This window comes from Procambarus clarkii, chromosome 76 (genome assembly GCF_040958095.1).
Source record: "Procambarus clarkii isolate CNS0578487 chromosome 76, FALCON_Pclarkii_2.0, whole genome shotgun sequence".
NCBI lineage: Eukaryota > Metazoa > Arthropoda > Malacostraca > Decapoda > Cambaridae > Procambarus > Procambarus clarkii.
The window spans coordinates 22,871,956-22,883,816 of record NC_091225.1 but is presented as its reverse complement, the minus strand read 5'-3'; the positions used below and the strand labels follow the sequence as shown (position 1 = coordinate 22,883,816).

Sequence of the window (11,861 nt, the reverse complement as noted above, 5' to 3'; positions counted from 1 at the left end):
AGATTAAAACAAAATTTACCATTCCTTCCCTTCACCCCGTTCCAAATCCTTATCCTAATCACTTTCAAGTGTTCCCCTGATAATTCCCTCACTCCAGGTGCAGAAGTGAAGATTTCCGTAGCAGAATAGACGAAACATAATTCTGGCATATTTAGTCTAGTCCTACACGGATTAGGCTAGTTGTCGCCATGTTATGAATGAGGCGGATGTGTGACCACCGCCCGTCATTCATCATGAGTGAGGTGCTGTATGTGCCTCTCTTAGCCTGCTACATCGGCAACACCACCACCATCAGTCTTCTGTATATCTCCCCTTAATCTTGCTCCTGAATACTCTCCACCTCCTGTTTTGGCGCCGAGTTGTCGCCGCACCCTGCTGCTCTCTTTATGTTCTTGTTGCTGGCTCACATTTGCTCTCTGTGTGTAGTGGGGCTCTCTTCCACGCGCGTGTGTGTCTGTGTGTGTGGCTCTCTTCCACGCGCGTGTGTGTCTGTGTGTAGTGTGGCTCTCTTGCCCGCGCGTGTAGCGGCGACGCGGCTCCTCCTCCTCGGCCCCGCCAGTGTGCTTCCCAGCCCAGGCCGAGTACCGCGCTCGCGTTACTGAGAGAACCCCGCGTCTCTCCCTCGCTCGCGTATCTTCCCTCACCAGTCTAGTTCACCCCCTTCACTAACAGGTTAATACCATGTTCCTCCTGCACGCTGAGGGAGACGCGGTGAGGGTGATCAGGGCGAGGATACGGCGGTAGATGTGTGGTGCTACATGTGTGGCTACGATGCGTGGAGGTGTGGCCACGCTCAGGATGTAAACATTGCTCCGACAGCTGTTGCCGCCACCACAATACGCCAGTGACATTGAAACGACTGTAAATAATAATGCAACTGATAATATTTACGCTTTATATATGCGTAGATAATCCGTGATTAAGTTATTTTTTACGATTTCTACAGTCAGCCAAAGGCGTAAGGCGGCTGAGTAGCTAGGGACAGTAAACAGTGTGTACAGTTTACTAACGCTCGCCTCTCGGGGCAAAATTAAAAAAATGTAAATGCCATGAGTGGAATTTGTGAACAGAGCTCCTAGTCAAGTGTAGTGACGGCGTACACCACACATGCACAGTGCCGCACACCACCACACATGCACAGTGCCGCACACCACCACACATGCACAGTGCCGCACACCACCACACATGCACAGTAAGTGCACAGTGCCGCTCACTACCATACACGCACAGTAAGTGCACAGTGCCGCTCACCACCACACACGCACAGTAAGTGCACAGTGCCGCTCACCACCACACACGTACAGTAAGTGCACAGTGCTTTTCACCACCACACACGCACAGTAAAGGCACAGTGCTGTTCACCACCACACACGCGCAGTAAGTGCACAGTGTTGCTCACCACCACACAGTAAGTGCACAGTGCCGCTCACCACCACACGCACAGTAAGTGCACAGTGCCGCTCACCACCACACACGCACAGTAAGTGCACAGTGCCGCTCACCACCACACACGCACAGTAAGTGCACAGTGCCGCTCACCACCACACACGCACAGTAAGTGCACAGTGCCGCTCACCACCACACACGTACAGTAAGTGCACAGTGCCGCTCACCACCATACACGCACAGTAAGTGCACAGTGCCACATACCACCACAGGCACAGTAATTGCAGTGTCGCTCACTGCACACGCACAGTAAGTGCACAGTGTCGTTCACCACCACACATGCACAGTATGTGCACAGTGCCGCTCACTACCACACGTACAATAAGTGCACAGTGTCGCTCACCACACGCACAATAAGTGCACAGTGCTTTTCACCACCACACACGCACAATAAGTGCACAGTGCTTTTCACCACCACACACGCACAGTAAGTGCACAGTGCCGCTCACCACCACATACGCACAGTGCCACTCACCACCACACAGTAAATGCACAGTGCTGCTCACCACCACACACGCACAGTAAGTGCACAGTGCCGCTCTCTACCACACGCACAGTGCCACTCACCACCACACACAGTAAGTCCACAGTGCTGCTCACCACCTCTCATGCACAGTAAGTACACAGTGCCGCTCACCACCACACACGCACAGTGCCGCTCACCACCACACACGCACAGTGCCGCTCACCACCACACACGCACAGTGCCGCTCACCACCACACACGCACAGTGCCACTCACCACTACACAGTAAGTGCACAGTGCCACTCACCACCACACACAGTAAGTGCACAGTGCCGCTCACCACCACACACAGTAAGTGCACAGTGCCACTCACCACCACACACGCACAGTGCCACTCACCACCACACACAGTAAGTGCACAGTGCCGCTCACCACCACACACAGTAAGTGCACAGTGCCGCTCACCACCACACACGCACAGTGCCACTCATCACCACACACAGTAAGTGCACAGTGCCGCTCACCACCACACACAGTAAGTGCACAGTGCCGCTCACCACCACACATGCACAGTGCCACTCATCACCACACACAGTAAGTGCACAGTGCTGCTCACCACCACACACGCACAGTAAGTGCACAGTGCTGCTCACCAGCACACAGTAAGTGCACAGTGTTGCTCACCACCACACACAGTAAGTGCACAGTGTTGCTCACCACCACACACAGTAAGTGCACAGTGCTGCTCACCACCACACACGCACAGTAAGTGCACAGTGCTGCTCACCACCACACAGTAAGTGCACAGTGCTCCACTGGCTCATGCGAAACGTAATTTATAAAGTGAATATAAATTCTACTGCTTAAATTTTAAGTTAGCGACTAATTTTACAATAAGAAATATAAAATAAATGTACCAACTAATAGGACACGAGTAACTTAACCGTCAGTTGTCAACAATAACAGTATAATAGTTGTAGCAGTCCAAATGGCATGTTTGTAACTAATTAGTAGTGAGATTGGTTAATAGTGGGTGAGATAGCTTAGTTTTGTGTGTGTGTGTGTGTGTGTGTGTTGTGTGTGTGTGTGTGTGTGTGTGTGTGTGTGTGTGTACGTGTGTGCGTGTGTGTGTGTGTGTGTGTGTGTGTGTGTGTGTGTGTGTGTGTGTGTGTGTGTGTGTGTGTGTACGTGTGTGCGTGTGTGTGTGTGTGTGTGTGTGTGTGTGTGTGTGCGTGTGCGTGTGCGTGTGTGTGTGTGTGTGTGTGTGTGTGTGTGTGTGTGTGTGTGTGTGTGCGTGCGTGCGTGCGTGTGTGTGTGTGTGTGTGTGTGTGTGTGTGTGTGTGTGTGTGTGTGTGTGTACGTGTGTGCGTGTGTGTGTGTGTGTGTGCGTGTGTGTGCGTGTGTGTGTGTGTGTGTGTGTGTGTGTGTGTGTGTGTGTGTGTGCGTGCGTGCGTGCGTGCGTGTGTGTCTGTGTACTCACCTATTTGTGTCTGCAGGATCGAGCATTGACTCTTGGATCCCGCCTTTCGGGCATCGGTTGTTTACAGCAATGACTATGGTCCTATTTCCATATCATACCTAGTTTTAAAAGTATGAATAGTATTTGCTTCCACAACCTTTTCCTTAAGTGCATTCCATTTTCCCACTACTCTCACGCTAAAAGAATACTTCCTAACTGTGACTCATCTGAGTTTCCAGCTTCCACCCATGTCCCCTCGTTCTGTTACTATTCCGTGTGAACATTTCGTCTGTCCACTTTGTCAATCCCCTTGAGTATTTTATACGTTCCTATAATGCCCCCCCCCCCTCTCCCTTCTTCTTTCTAGTGTCGTAAGGCACAGTTCCTTTAGGCGCTCCTCATATCCCATCCCTTGTAACTCTGAGACGAGTCTCGTTGCAAACCTCTGAACTTTTTCCAGTTTCCTTATATGCTTCTTCAGATGGGGGACTCCATGATGAGGCAGCATACTCTAAGACTGGCCTCACGTAGGCAGAGTGAAGCGTCCTAAATGCCTCCTTACTTAGATTTCTGAATGATGTTCTAACTTTTCCAGTGTAGAGTACGCTGCTGTCGTTATCTTATTTGTATGTGCTTCAGGAGATAGATTAGGTGTTATGTCCATGCCCAGGTCTCTTTCTCGCGTTGTCACAGGTAGGCAGTTCCCCTTTATTGTGTTCTGTCCCTTTGGTCTCCTATCACCTAGTCCCATTTCCATAACTTTACATTTGCTCGTGTTGAACTCCAGTAGCCATTTCTCTGACCATCTCTGCAACCTGTTCAGGTCCTCTTGGAGGATCCTGCAATCCTCATCTGTCACAACTCTTCTCATCAACTTTGCGTCATCCACGAACATCGACATGTAGGACTCTACTCCGGTAAACATGTTGTTAACATATATTTGAAATAGAATTAGTCCCCAGCACCGATCCTTGTGGTACTCCACTCATTACTGTTCGCCAGTCCGACTTCTCGCCCCATACCGTAACTCTTTGGCTCTTTCCTGTTAGGTAGTTCCTTATCCATGCTAGGACCTTTCCTCCCACCCCCGCCTGCCTCTCGAGTTTGAACAGCAGTCTCATATGCAGTACTGTATCAAAGGCTTTTTGGCAGTCCAGAAATATGCAGTCTGCTCAGTCATCTCTGTCCTGTCTTATCATCGTTATTTTATCATAGAATTCCAAAAGGTTTGTTAGGCACGATTTCCCTCCCCAGAACCCATGTTGATGTTTGTTCACAAACCTAACGTTTTCCAGGTGTGCAACCAGTCATAGCCTAATTATTCTTTCCAGTATTTTACAGGGGATGCTTGTCAGTGATACAGGTCTATAGTTAAGCGTCTCCTCCCTATCGCCTTTCTTGAAAATCGGTACGACATTTGCCTTCTTCCAGCAACCGGGCAATTCTCCCGACATAAGTGACTCATTGAAGATCATTGCCAGAGGCACGCTGAGGGCCTGCGTTGCCTCTTTTAGTATCCACGATGATACTTTGTCTGGTCCAACTGCTTTATTTGCATCCAGTGTTGTCAACTGTTTCATTACCTCCCCTGCTGTCACCTCTATATCTGATAGTCTTTCATCTAGGGTAATCCCTTCTAACAATGGGAGCTGCTCAGGCTCGGTAGTGAACACTCCATGGAAACTGGCATTCAGTGCCTCGCAGATTTCCTTGTCACTTTCAGTATATTCCCCCTCTGTTTTCCTTAGTCTGGTCACTTGGTCGTTCACGGACTTTTTTCTTCTTATATGGCTGTGAAGTAATTTAGGTTGCTTTTTCGCTTTGATCGCAATTTCGCTCTCATATTCCCTTTCCGATGTTCGTCTTATGTTAATGTAATCGTTCCTAGCTCTGTTGCATCTGATCCTGTTGTCCTCTGTCCTTTGTCTTCTGTACTTCCACCACTCCCACCTGCTGGCCATTATGGCTTCCTGACACTGTCTATTAAACCATGGGTTATTATATTCCCTCTTATTTTTTCCCTTTACTGTTGGTATACATCTCTCTTCGGCCTCATGGCATTTCCGTATAACTAGGTCCATCATATCTTGAACGTTTTTCCTCTAATTTCTTCCTCCCAGTGCACTTCTCCCAGATAGTCCCTTATCCTCCTGTAATCCCCTTTCCTGTAGTCAACTCTCCCAGACCTCTTGTCCCATGGTCACAAGTTTGAATTCCATCATGTAGTCAAAGACTAGGACACAATGGTCGCTGGCCCCTAGAGGTATTTCATGCTCCACATTCTACGTTCTGGGTGAAAATCAGGTCTAATATGCTCGGGGCATCTCCTCCTCTTTCCCTTGTGTCCTCCTTGACATGTTGTGTTAGGAAATTCCTGTCTATATCATCTACTAACTTTGCTCCCCACGTTTCGTCCCCTCCATGGGGATTCCTTGATTCCCAATTTATCTCTCCATGATTTAGGTCCCCCATGATCAGCAACTTCGCTCTCATTCTGTGGGCTAATGTTGTTGCCTTGTGCAGTTCATCTATGCATGCCTTGTTGTTGTCATCATACTCCTGCCTGGGTCTTCTACTGTTGGGTGGGGGATTGTAGATTACCAAGATCACAATCTTCCTCTCATCTGCTGTCAGAGTTCCATGTATGAAACTTGTGCTCTCATTGGTAACCCGATTTCCCAGGTCTTCAAACTTCCATTTCCACTTTATTAGGAGTGCCACTCCCCTCCCTCCTCCCTGTCTCTGTGTCCTCTCTTTTCTTACCACCTAGTAGCCCTCTGGAAAGATTGCATCCGAGATCATGTCATTTATTTTAGTTTCCACAATTGCAACTATGTCAGGATCTGCCTCACTCACTCTTTCTTTTATCTCTTCTGCTTTATTAGATGCCCCATCAGCACTGGTGTACCAAACCTTGAGATTCTTCATGGAAACTCATGTACCAGAGTTAGCCATTTTTCTGGGGGTCTGGGGGAATCTGGGGGTGAATGGGGGCTGGGGGGATCCGGGGGTGAAAGGGGTCAGGAGGGGTGCTTGGGGGCCGAATGGGGGCTGGACATCTAGGAAGGTAGGTAGGAAGGTCTGGGGTAAGTCTGGAGTAGGAAGAGCATACTGGGTCTGAAGATTAGGGAGGGTCTGATAGACATAGAACGGTTGAGAGGTAGTGTAAGGTTGGGAGTCAGAGGTTGAGAGGTTGGGGGGGGGGAGAAGGATAGAGGGGGTGGGGAAAGAGGGGCAGATGGAACATGGATAGTGAGAATGGGAGGGAGGTTATATTAGTCAGGGGGAACTCAGGGGTAGGTGTGGGCATTGGGGCAGAAGGGAGGGGGGAGAGGGAAATGGAGGAAGAGGTGGGGGGGGGGACCCCCGTCCCCCACAGGGGGGTCCATGTGCCCCCCTCGCATGGGTGTGAGGTCACATGGAAGGAGAGGAGATGAGGAAGGGTGAGCGCTGGATAGGGTTTTGGGGGTTGAGGGGATGAGGGCTGGGTGGGTTTTAGGGATTTAGGGGATGAGGCGTGTCCTTGGAATGTGGTATGAAGCAGATGGATTTGAATGCAGTGGGGTCAGAGGGGTCAGGGGAGGTGTTGGGGAGATAAGCAGGGGCAGGGAGGGCTGATTTGGGGAGGGAGTGACCTGGGAAGCAGGTGTGAGCTGGTTAGCACGGGTGATGCACAGGGTGGGTTAGGACTCGAGTGTGTAGCTACACTCAAATGGGAAGAGTTGTATCATGGAGGTTTGCTCGCCCTGTGGGCTATCTGTTCCTCTTTTGTCATGTATCTGTCAATATACACGTTGTAGTAGTTTTTGCTACCTCTGAGTAAGTGTTTGTGATGCAGTATGTAATCTACTCCCTCTTCGTTAGTGAACTGTACCAGGACAAGTCGTTTGTTGTCACAGTTGTATGGCCCAATGCGTCGGTGGACTTGCACCTCATTCCCTGCCATCTGGGCTCTCATGTCTCTCAAGATCCCCTGTAGCTCCAAATCTTCAATCTCTATCCGTTCCTGCCTCGATGGTGCCTTGGCTTCAAGCAATCCATGGGTTCTGATTGACCTCTTTCTCAGTGCAGGGTCATGCTGGTTGCCTCTCCCTTGGCTGATGCGCACCCCTCTCACACTCACTACTCCATTCACTACTACTCCCCATTCCCCTGCCAAGCTTCCTTATTCCTGCCAAATTCATTTGTAAGCCTGGGAGATTGTAAGCACTGGGAGCCGGTCGGCCGAGCGGACAGCACGCTAGGCTTGTGATCCTGTGGTCCTGGGTTCGATCCCAGGCGCCGGCGAGAAATAATGGGCAGGGTTTCTTTCACCCTATGCCCCTGTTACCTAGCAGTAAAATAGGTACCTGGGTGTTAGTCAGCTGTCATGGGCTGCTTCCTGGGGGTGGAGGCCTGGTCGAGGACCGGGCCGCGGGGACACTAAAAAGCCCCGAAATCATCTCAAGATAACCTCAAAATATACTTCCCAAGCCTGGCCTGAGGCCAGGCTTGTTGACTTGTGAGGGCCAGGCTTGACTTGTGAGAGTTTGGTCCACTAGGCTGTTGCTTGGAGCGGCCCGCAGGCTCACATACCCACCACAGCCCGGTTGGTCCGGCACTCCTTGGAGGAAACAATCTAGTTTCCTCTTGAAGATGTCCACGGTTGTTTCGGTAATATTTCATATGCTCGCTGGGAGGGTGTTGAACAACAGCGGACCTCTGATGTTTATACAGTATTCTCTGATTGTGCCTATGACACCCCTGATCTTCACTGGTTCGTTCTGTATTTTCTTCCATATCGTTCACTCCAGTACGTTGTTATTTTACTGTGTAGATTTGGTACTTGGCCCTCCTGTATTTTCCACGTGTATATTATTTGATATCTCTCTCGTCTTCTTTCTAGTGAGTACATTTGGAGGGCTTTGAGACGATCCCAATAATTTAGGTGCTTTATTGCGTCTATGCGTGCCATATATGTTCTCTGTATTCCCTCTATTTCAGCAATCTCTCCAGCTCTGAAGAGGGGAAGTGAGTACTGAGCAGTACTCAAGACGAGACAACACAAGTGACTTGAAGAGTACAACCATTGTGATGGGATCCCTGGATTTGAAAGTTCTCGTAATCCATCCTATCATTTTTCTGGCTGTCGCAATATTTGCTTGGTTATGCTCCTTAAACGTTAGGTCGTCAGACATTATTATTCCCAAATCCTTTACATGCTGTTTTCCTACTATGGGTACATTTGATTGTGTTTTGTACCCTGTATTATGTTTAAGGTTCTCATCTTTACCGTACCTGAGTACCTGGAATTTATCACTGTTAAACATCATGTTATTTTCTGATGCCCAGTCGAAAACTTTATTAATATCAGCTTGAAGTTTTTCAGTGTTATCTGCAAAGGATGATACGAAGCTGTGACTTTTATTTTTGTCTATATCTGATATGAGAATAAGGAAAAGCAGCGGTGCAAGGACTGTACCCTGAGGTACAGAGCTTATAACTGCGCTTGGACTAGATTTTACATGGTTGACTGTTACTCGCTGAGTCCTGTTTGACAGAAAATTGAGTATCCAGTGTCCTACTTTACCGGTTATTCCCATTGACTTCATTTTGTGTGCTATCACGCCATAGTCACATTTATCGAAAGCCTTTACGAAGTCCGTGTATATCACATCAGCATTCTGTTTATATTCTAATGCCTCAGTGACTTTGTCGTATTGATCAAGTAGCTATGAGAGGCACGATCTTCCTGCTCTAAATCCATGTTGGCCTGGGTTGTGAAGGTCATTGATCTCCATGAAATTGGTGACCTGACTCCTAATCACACTCTCAAATACTTTTATTATGTGCAACGTTAGTGCAACTGGTCTATAATTCTTTGCCAATGCTTTGCTCCCTCCCTTGTGTAGAGGGGAGCTTGTCTGTTACTTTAAGTGCATCTGGTATTTCCCCTGTGTCCAAGCTCTTCCTCCATTCTATACTGAGTGCCTGTGCTACCGGCACTTTGCATTTCTTTATAAATATTGAATTCCATGAATCTGGACCTGGGGCCGAGTGCATGGGCATGTTTTCAATTTCTCTTTCAAAGTCTAGTACGCTCGTGTTGATATCAGTTATATTTACAAGAGTTTGGATATCCCGCATAAAGAAACTGTCTGGATCTTCCACTTTCATGTTGTTTATTGGAATGCTAAATATGTTCTCATACTGCTTTTCTAGGATTTCACTAATTTCTTTGTCATCCTCCGTGTACGAACCTTCACTTGTACGAATAGGTCCAATACTGGCAGTGGTTTTTGCTTTTGATTTTGCATATGTGAAGAAGTATTTTGGATTTTTCTTTATTTCCTGAATTGCTTTCTGTTCTAACTGCCTTTCTTCAGTTTGATATGAGTGTTTCAATTTTTGCTTGATTTCTTCAATCTCCCTAGTTAAATTATTCCTTCTCTGATGGGAAATTCGTGTCTGCATAAGCAGTTCAGTTATTTTTTTCCTGCGTTTATAGTGTCGTCTGCGTTCTCTTTCTACGTTGGATCTCTTTCTGGCTTTCCTCAAAGAAACATGTTTCAGACAGACTTGATACGCTTCCGAAGTCAGTTTTTCTATTCCTTCTGCAGGACTTGTATTACTTAGAACAGTTTCCCATGGAATGTTTGTAAGTTCCCTGTTTATTATCTCCCAGTCTATCCTTTTATTATTAAAATTGAATTTACTGAATAGCCCCTCTCGCTTTATCAACGTTTTAGGTCTATTCTGAGTATTGATGGTCGTTTGCACTTCAATGAGCTTGTAATCTGAGTATGTGGTATCTGATATCGTAATGTCCCTGATAATGTCTTCATTTTTCGTAAAGACCCGATCTAGAATATTTTCATTTCTCGTTGGCTCTGATATCTGCTGGTTGAGAGTAAGTTTGTCACAGAATCTAAGTAGTTCTCTAATCTGTGGTTGGTTAGGTCCCGATAGATTTCCTGGTATAATATTATTGTTTGCTATTCTCCATCTGAGACTTGGCAAGTGGAAGTCACCTCGGAAGATGATATCAGGTATCGGGTTCTCCAAATTATCAAGGCTATTCTCTATTTTGTTTATCTGTTCTGTGAATTCCTCGGCCGTTGCGTCTGGCGGTTTGTATATTAGTATAATCACTAAATTTATTTTCTCTATTTTTAATCCCAGTACCTCTACCACCTCATTTGTAACGTTAAGGAGCTCCGAGCATACAAGGTCTTCCCTAATATATAGACCCACTCCTCCATGTGACCTAATTTTCCTATCACACCTGTATAGGTTATATCCTGGAATCCAGATCTCACTAAGAATTCCCCAGCATGGGTTTCTGTGAAAGCTCCAAATACTGTATTTGACTCCGTGAGGAGGTCATCCTTCTGTCCCTGTCCTTAATTTCATTACCTGTTCCTTTACTGTTTTTTTCTCCTGATGTGGCTGTGCAGCAATTTAGGCTGAGTCTTTGCCTTGCTTGTAATGTCATTTTCGTATTGTCTTTCTGCCTCTCTTCTCATCCCGACATATTCATTCCTGGCACTCTGGTGTCTTTCTCTGCTCTCAAGTGTCCTGTTATTCCTATAGTTTCTCCACGCCCTTTTACTTTGCTGCTTTACTAGCCTACATCTCTGATTAAACCATGAGTTTCTCATCTTCATTTCATTGTTTTTCTTTTGGACTGGGACAAACTTGTTTGGTGCATCCTTGCACTTCTGCGTGATGTAGTCCGTCATGTCTTTGGCCGTCTTTCCCCTGAGCTCTGTTTCCCATGTTATATCTGTTAGGAATTTTCTTATCTCCTCATAGTTTCCCTTTTGGAATGCCAGCCTTTTGTTTTCAGTACCCCTCCTCGAGTTCAATAACCCTTCTTCAACCAGGTACTCAAACGCCAGTACCCTGTGATCGCTCATTCCTACTGGGGCCTCAAAACCGATTTCTCTTATGTCGGAGTCGTTGAGTGAAGACTAGGTCGAGTCTCGCTGGTTCATCGTTTCCTCTCATCCTTGTGGATTCCCTGACATGCTGGGTTAAAAAGTTTCTAGTCACCACCTCCAATAGTTTGGCTCTCCACATATCCTCGCCTCCATGCGGTTCTTTGTTCTCCCAGGCTATCCTTCCATGATTGAAGTCCCCCATGATGAGCAAATGGGATCTATTTCTACAGGCAGCAGAGGCTGCCCTCTCAATTATAGTGTTATCTGCCATGTTATTGTTGTCATACTCTTGACTGGGTCTTCTGTCATTTGGCGGAGGGTTATATTTCACGGCTACTACTTTTCTTGGTCCTCCCATTGCCATGGTTCCTGTTATGTAGTCTCTGAATCCCTCACAGCCCGGGATAGCCATCTCCTTGAAACTCCATTCCTTTCTCATTAGTAGGGCCACTCCGCCTCCTCCCCTACCTTCCCTCTCTTTCCTTTTTACTGTGTACTCCTGGGGAAACACGGCATTCGTTATGATTCCTGAGAGTTTTGTTTCAGTGAGTCCGATTACATCTGGGTTC

At 47.3% G+C, this 11,861-nt stretch overlaps 1 protein-coding gene across 1 annotated transcript in view; it reads left to right on the top strand.

Moving 5' to 3' along the window:
• The first annotated feature begins 553 nt into the window (after positions 1–553).
• Positions 554–11,861, top strand: part of Ctl2 (Choline transporter-like 2) — a 357,612-nt gene continuing 346,304 nt past the window's right edge. Inside the window, exon 1 of the mRNA XM_045763943.2 lies at positions 554–672. The gene's annotated coding sequence lies outside the window, so the exon portion shown is untranslated. The remainder of the gene's footprint in view (positions 673–11,861) is intronic.